The 7,500-nt window shown below is 45.5% G+C and overlaps 1 protein-coding gene across 2 annotated transcripts in view; it reads right to left on the bottom strand.

Annotated features, from left to right (window-relative positions):
* The window catches only part of ncam1b (neural cell adhesion molecule 1b), a 253,942-nt gene that overhangs the window by 176,461 nt on the left and 69,981 nt on the right, over positions 1-7,500 (bottom strand). The gene's annotated exons all lie outside the window — the stretch shown is intronic.

Below are 7,500 nucleotides of genomic sequence, written 5' to 3'. Positions count from 1 at the left end.
TTTGTCCATTATATGTATTTTATGTTCGGGATGTGCCACAACAAATTCCCATCAACTGTGTTGACATGCCAATAGACTTCTTGAGTCTTGAATATTCACCTCTCCATCCGCCGTCTCTTCTCTCCATCCCACACCAACTTTCATGTTCAAATAATGTTACTATATAGAAAATAGTGTATGTGGGCCAACTGTAATACACATTTGAAATGATCTTGCAGGTCAAAAGTCTATCAGCAAACTAACGCTTTACAGAATTGCCAGAGCAGATAGTGTGTGTACTGTAGCAGCAGGTGATTTGAGTGGTACAATATCAGTAGACACAAACAGGAAGCAAAGTGCTTGCATACACAGGAAAGAAAGATGAGATGCACAGACAACAGCCAGGCCGTGCCCTCCTAGTGACGCAACACCTTCAGCATTGCTTCTAGTCAGGCCAAGAGCAATACACATATCGTTTCTGAGCTCCCCAAAAAAACGAGAACTCCACCCACTTTGTTGGGAAGCCAACAACCATTAGCAAATCAAGGGAGCCGGGTCAAAAATGCCATTTGGGAAAACTGGGTGCTTAGCTTTGTCAATGAATTCACTCAAATCTCAAAAAATGAATGAATAAAGAAGCACTCCTTAGATTTCTAGACATTTCAAATGAATGTTCAAACACAGAGCAAATTAAGTTTGTTAAAAATTCTTACCTGATGTGTGGACCAATAAGAGAGCAGGGTGGATGGTCAACAGGAACAGGAAATGAGGAGGGCGGGTCCAACGGAGACATGGAAGAGAAGCAAAGAGTGGTGTTGCAACATGAGTGACTTGCAAACTTAGTAAAATACTCATTTCTGTAACTACTACTATAAGTCAGGGATGTCAAAGTCATAAATTATCTTGTGGGCCAAATAAAATGCCCCAGCAGGATGCGCCCTCCTAGTGATGCAACACCTTCGGCGTTGCAGCTAGTCAGGTCAAGAGCAATGGGAACTCATTTCACTTTGTCGGTTAGCAAACAACCATAAGCAAACCAAGGGAGGCGGGTCAACCATGCTGTTTGGGAAATGTTAATTGCTATGCTCTTGGTCAGACCAAGTCTCGAAGAGATTTGAACGTCAACGATGATCAGGCTAGGCCAGATATGGCCCCCGGGCCTGAATTTGATATCTCTGGTTTACATGATGGCTTTTCATTCCAAATGAATCAGTCCGAATCACTTAGGCTCTTTTTTAGGCTCATTTTATTCTATTTTTTCACCTGGAAGTGCGTCACTGGGTCTTGGATTATTGTGCGCCCAACGAGCCTGCGTGGAACAACCAGAATTGTTGTTGAAGCGGAACTAAGTTTAATTCTGAATAAACTTGATTCCGATTCGGGAAGTGTTTACATGTTTAAACGTGTTTAAAGCGGAATCAAGTTTTATTCTGATTTAAATGGAGTTAATTCGGAATTAAATGTCCCACGTAACCGAGGCCATTCATTCTCCTGTAGCCTCCACTTGTTTTTTCCGTGTCGCCATCTAGCATCAGCCTTTAAAAATCCTTCCATCTCTCTAGATCCCCCTCTCTTTCTTTTTTTCACGTCTATCCATCTCTCTAGAGCTCCCTCTCATTCTTTTTCTCTCTAACGTCACCCTTTCTATATCCCTCTCATATATCTCTCCACCCCCCGCCTTCTGCCCCCCTCCTCTCTCGCTCTCTCTCTGTGCCCCCTTTCTCTATCTCTCTGCCCTCCGCTCTCTGTCTCTGCCCCCCCCCCTCTCTCTCTCTCTCTCTCTCTCTCTCTCTGCCCCCTCCTCTCTCTGTCTCTGCCCCCCCCCTCTCTCTCTCTCTCTCTCTCTGTCTCTCTCTCTCTCTCTCTCTCTCTCTCCTCTCTCTCTCGCTCCTCTAAGTCATCCCCTGTCCAACCCCCCTGCTGAAAATCCCCATCCAATTCTTCAGTGCACTTAAAAAGCCTGGCCAGCTGTAATTTTGGCACTTGACTCCCAATCAATGGGCGAAGTGGAGAGCTGGAGCTAGCTGGCCCCTGCCTACCGCCTGCCCGCCCGCGCTGCTATACCGCCTGCCTGGCCTGAGCTGAGCTGAGCTGTGTGGGGAGAGGACAGAAATCCCACCGGCGGAATGAGATTTTTATTCCGGAGCGCGCCATTGGCCAACACGACAGCACCGACACACACAGAGAAACGCACACACACGCCCATGCAAGCACGCGCACACACACACAAACACACACACACACAAACTCTCCCTCCCTCTCACGTACACCCACACACATACACACACACAAACACACACACACACTCACTGCCTTGCCTTGCCTAGCAGCAGCAAGTCTAGCATGCCAATGATATCTCTATGAGCGAGAGGCGGAGAGCACGACCAGAGGTTCCCTGACACGCGTAATAAATCACAGCTAAAAATGCATTAGCGGCAAGCCAAAGCAGCCTCTGAAACATCTATTAAAGCCGAGCCTCCGTTATATCAAAAGAGCATTTTTGACTGTTGTTGGGGCTGCCGGGTGGTTTGTTTGGTGTGTGTGTGGGTTTTTTTATGTGAGTAGCCCTAGTGAGAGCTGCTCTCATCTGGTCAAAAGTTCAGTAGCCATTCTACTCACCATGATGGAGACAATGGTAACCATGGTGATTGGGTACCCCTCCCCCTCCCCCCACGGCCCCACTCCCACCCACTTCAGCAAGGGGCCCTCCCCTCATACACATTCAGACGCATTACATGCATTGGCCCACTGCTGGTATGGTAGAAGACGTTACTACATAGCCGGGATGTAAATGAGAACGTATGGTAGCATACGCTTCTGTCTGTGTGTTTGAAGGAAACCAGACTATATACAGATTGTGTGCGCATGTGCACGTGGGTGTGCAGCAGTGTTAATTTCGTCAACCACGACGATGACGAAAATATTTCGTCAACGCCCCTTTTTCCCTTGACGATGACGAGACGATGACGCACTAAAAATTGCCTCCAGCAAATAAAAATATGACGAAAATAAATAAATATTTTCGTCAAGGAGACTAAGACGAGACGAAATTTACAAGACATGGACGAATGGACATTAAAAAATATAATTATTTATAATTAATTTGTAATTTGTAATTATAAGGCGTGTCTTGAACTTCATAGGTGATTGCGCGCTCAGGCTGTGTGTTGCCTCGCTTGTCTCTGCTGGCAGCCAGTGCATGGCTCGGCTCAGTCAGTAGATCTGTAGCCTAGTAGTTCAGTGAGTCCATTTAAGTTGAGTTTAGGTCCTAAAACATTCCCAGAGAAAGAGAAAAAATACCCGACGTTGAGGGAAGTGTTAATTTTGAAACATGTTCAACAACCCTCTTGTCCATGACGAAGACATGTGTTTCTGCAGTAATGACAGTCGCGCCAATCCTCCTCTGATACTGTCATTCTAAACCTCCTCGAGCTTCCACTATTCTCCTTTTTCACTTAGGCTGTCTTAGCCCGGCGTTCGTTGTCTGTTCTTCTTTTGTAATGTTTGCTATATTTGTTGTTTTGTTGCTGAGTAGGCAGTTCGCAAGCAAATCATGAAGGTCGGATTTGTGACTTTATTTAAATCAGTCACCGCGGGAGCGCGCGCCAGCAGGGAGAAAGTTGGCCGGTCTAAACAGAGGCACGGCTACTGTAGCCTAGTTTTGAAAATAATCAATGGATAGGCGATCGCTGAGGAGTTTAAAAACGCTTGAGATTGAAACTTGTTCTCGTCGAGAGCAACGCTAAAAGACCCAAGGAAGTCGACAGCATTTCCATGCGTCTGCAGCGTCTTCCTAAGTTCCAAAAACTCTTTTCAGGATCATGCTTATCGAGCCTTGACACCCCCGAGAAACAAAACAGCATTAGTGTTTAACTATTTGTATGTGCATGTCCTTTCTGTCGTCCAGTCTGCATACCCCTGCCTAACTATTTTTCCTGGGACTTTTGCATGGCATACGAAGTGTGCTCGCACAATCTATTTAAGCCCAGGTCTATTACATTCCACGCATGGCGCACGAGTCATTATCGTTCTCTGCTCGCATTGCAAATTGAAAACAAAAACCGCTAACTTGCATAGTTTAACATCAGCAGTATTTTATCTGACTCGTGGCCATCGGGAAGCCACTATCAGGGAGACTTCTTGAACTTCATGCAGAGACTTGGGATGTCTGGTCTTCCCACTGCCGGGAATCTGCAGGCTTTAAGTCACGCGGTCAGGTGAAGAAGAGCATGTAGCTTCCTCCGTGATCAAACTCAAAATCAAATAATATGCAGCAGCTTCTAATGCACGAGAGAGAGAGAGAGAGAGAGAGAGAGAGAGAGAGAGAGAGAGAGAGAGAGAGAGAGAGAGAGAGAGAGAGAGAGAGAGAGAGAGAGAGAAGCCTGCACCTGGAAGTGTGTGTGTGTGTGTTTCTGTCTGTGTGTGTGTGTGTGATGCTCTTTTGCTCTATGATGTTGAAATGACTGATTTGGGTTTTGGTGGAAAATTACCAAGTAACAAGGTGAATATTTGCTGCAATAGGCTATATTAGTAATGCTTTGTGAAATAACAATAGCCATTGTAGGTTATTTATTTTACACCACAATATTGACTAAAATGAGAAATGTTGACTAAAATGACTAAACTTTAAAATGTTGACTAAAATGACTAAAATGACTAAAATTTGACTATGACTAAAATTGATTTTCGTCATTTTGACTAAGACTAAGACTAAATTGGGAAGGCAATGACTAAAATATGACTAAGACTAAAATTGATTTTCGTCATTGTGACTAAGACTATGACTAAATCAAAAAAAGCTGACGAAATTAACACTGGTGTGCAGTTTCTCACATGATCCCCCGGACAATTGGCGCTGTACGGCAGCCTCCAGAGCTGGTGTGTGAATGTGGGAATGTGCTTGTGTGAATGTGTACTGTATTTGGAAGGTGCTTTGAGGCAACTTCATTGCTGTGCTCTATATAAATACATGTACTGTATTGTATTGTATTGTATTGTATTGTATTGTATTGTATTGTATTGAATTGAATTGAATTGCACTGAATATAACTGTGTGTGTGTGCGTGTGTGTGTCTGTGTGTTTAAGGGAGGGGAAGAGAGAGAGAGAGAGAGAGAGATAGAAAGAGAGAATATAACCATATGTAAGGCACAAGAACCTAGTACAGACTGACAGTGTGTGACGAAGAATACTCTATGGACTTGATAGTTATACATGTAGCAGCCGTTTGCTTCTCACCCCCATTCATATTAACCCGTTAGGACACAGCCTTATACATTTGCTGTTACCAGAATGGCAATGACCAAGTCGTAGTGCATTACTAAAGCCCCTGTGTTATGTCATAGTATTGTAGTACTATGATAGTTAACTTTTCAATAACTATTACAGCGTGTCTCTGGTGGTACGGCATCCATTATGGGTTTACGGGCAACGAGACAGACAGGCCTTGTGACCTCAGCTAGGTGGGTGAATAGTATGATGATGAATACCGTCCGTATGGCAGCAGTGCATACAGACCAGAGAGAAGCTCATTGGCTTTGATGTGTTCAGTTCTGCTAATGATGGGCCAACTCAGGGCTCTCAGCGCTGACGGAGAGATGACGAATGAATCTGTTGGGGAATGGGTAGGGCACTAGCCTGGCTCTCACGAAGACCCTTTGTGCATTTCCGCTCAACTTTGTGAGCTTGCACTTTGTGAGCTCTTAGACGAGCCCGAACGGAATCAGAAATTTAACAGCCTGTCCAATCAGAATCGCGGGGCGGGATGGCAGGGCGGGTTATATACAAGTTAGTGGTCGATGTAGTACGTGATTCAAAAAAAGCCACGTGAATTCTCCAATCAGGTTCGAGCTGTTTTGAACACACCCACGCCTTTCCAGAGCTAAGCGATTGTCAATGTCCCAGATGGTTGGTAACAACCATCGCATGAGAACCAGGTTAGTATGGCACAGCCTGGCACAGAGGAACAGACCAGAGAAGCGTCACGCAAAGATATACTAGCTACTGACACATGACACACAAGTTTTAACACATACTACAGACACACACTGTCGAACCACGACTTTCACTGGCCGTATCAACAGTGGCACATAAGGACACTGTCTACTGACACACAAAGACACATGTTGTCCACACACACACACACACACACACACACACACACACACACACACACACACACACACACACACACACACACACACACACACACACACACACACCAGAGCAGCAGACATGCAAAGATACTGGCTACTGACACACACAAGTTTTAATACACACAGACACACATTGTCGACACACAGCATTCACAGGCTGTATCATCAACATACTACACACACTAGCACGCAAGGACACTGGCTATTTACACACACACAGACGCACATTGTTGACACACAACTTTCATAGGCTGTATCATCAACATACACACAGTGGCACAAAAGGACACTGGCTACTGACACACAAAGACACATGTTGTCCACACACACACACACACACACACACACACACACACACACACACACACACACACACACACACACACACACACACGCACAGAGTAAAATACACAAATACTGTACACATGCCTACTGTCAAAAGCAGACACACAGTGAGAAAGATGACGAATGAGAGTAAATGGGCAAAGGCACAGGCTGTCACAGAGAGGCAGCTCAACACACACACAGAACACAGGATAACACAAGCTGAATGAATTACACACAGTGTGTTGTTGACACACAAGCTGAGACACACACACACAGAGACACACAGACACACAGACACACAGACACACACACACACACACACACACACACACACACACACACACACACACACAGAACACAGGATAACACAAGCTGAATGAATTACCCACACAGTGTGTAAGCGCACGCACACACACACACACACACACACACACACACACACACACACACACACACACACACACACACACACACACACACACACACACACACACACACACACACACACACACACACACAGAACACAGGATAACACAAGCTGAATGCATTACACATATACGTAGTATTTAGCACATACATACATGCACACATACATACATACACACACACACACAGCAGTGTGACACGTAGGACAGACACACGCTAACACACACACACACACTGGTACAGTTTCCACTGCAGCGGCTTTAATGACCATCCCCTGCGTATCCCAGCAGCCTTTGCAAGAGCCCTCTCAATGGTTGCCGAATGTCACGCTGCTCTGAGAAAAGCCTTCTGGTTGGCACAGCTCCCTAGATGCCAAAGACACACACACACACAAACGTACACACAGACACACAGACACACACACACACACACACACACAGACACACACACACACACACACACACAGACACACACAAACACACACACACATCCCACTCCATCCTCTATCCAAGCTCTTCTACCCACCCACCACCCTCTGACCATGCTCCGATCTCAATCTCCGCTTTCAGAAGCAACACGGCTTCCCCTACCCAATCTGTGCCACCCATCAACTCT

The sequence above is a fragment of the Engraulis encrasicolus genome, chromosome 9, assembly GCF_034702125.1.
Source record: "Engraulis encrasicolus isolate BLACKSEA-1 chromosome 9, IST_EnEncr_1.0, whole genome shotgun sequence".
In the NCBI taxonomy this organism is placed as follows: domain Eukaryota; kingdom Metazoa; phylum Chordata; class Actinopteri; order Clupeiformes; family Engraulidae; genus Engraulis; species Engraulis encrasicolus.
Note: the sequence above shows the minus strand (reverse complement) of the source record. Positions and strands in the feature narration are given on the sequence as shown.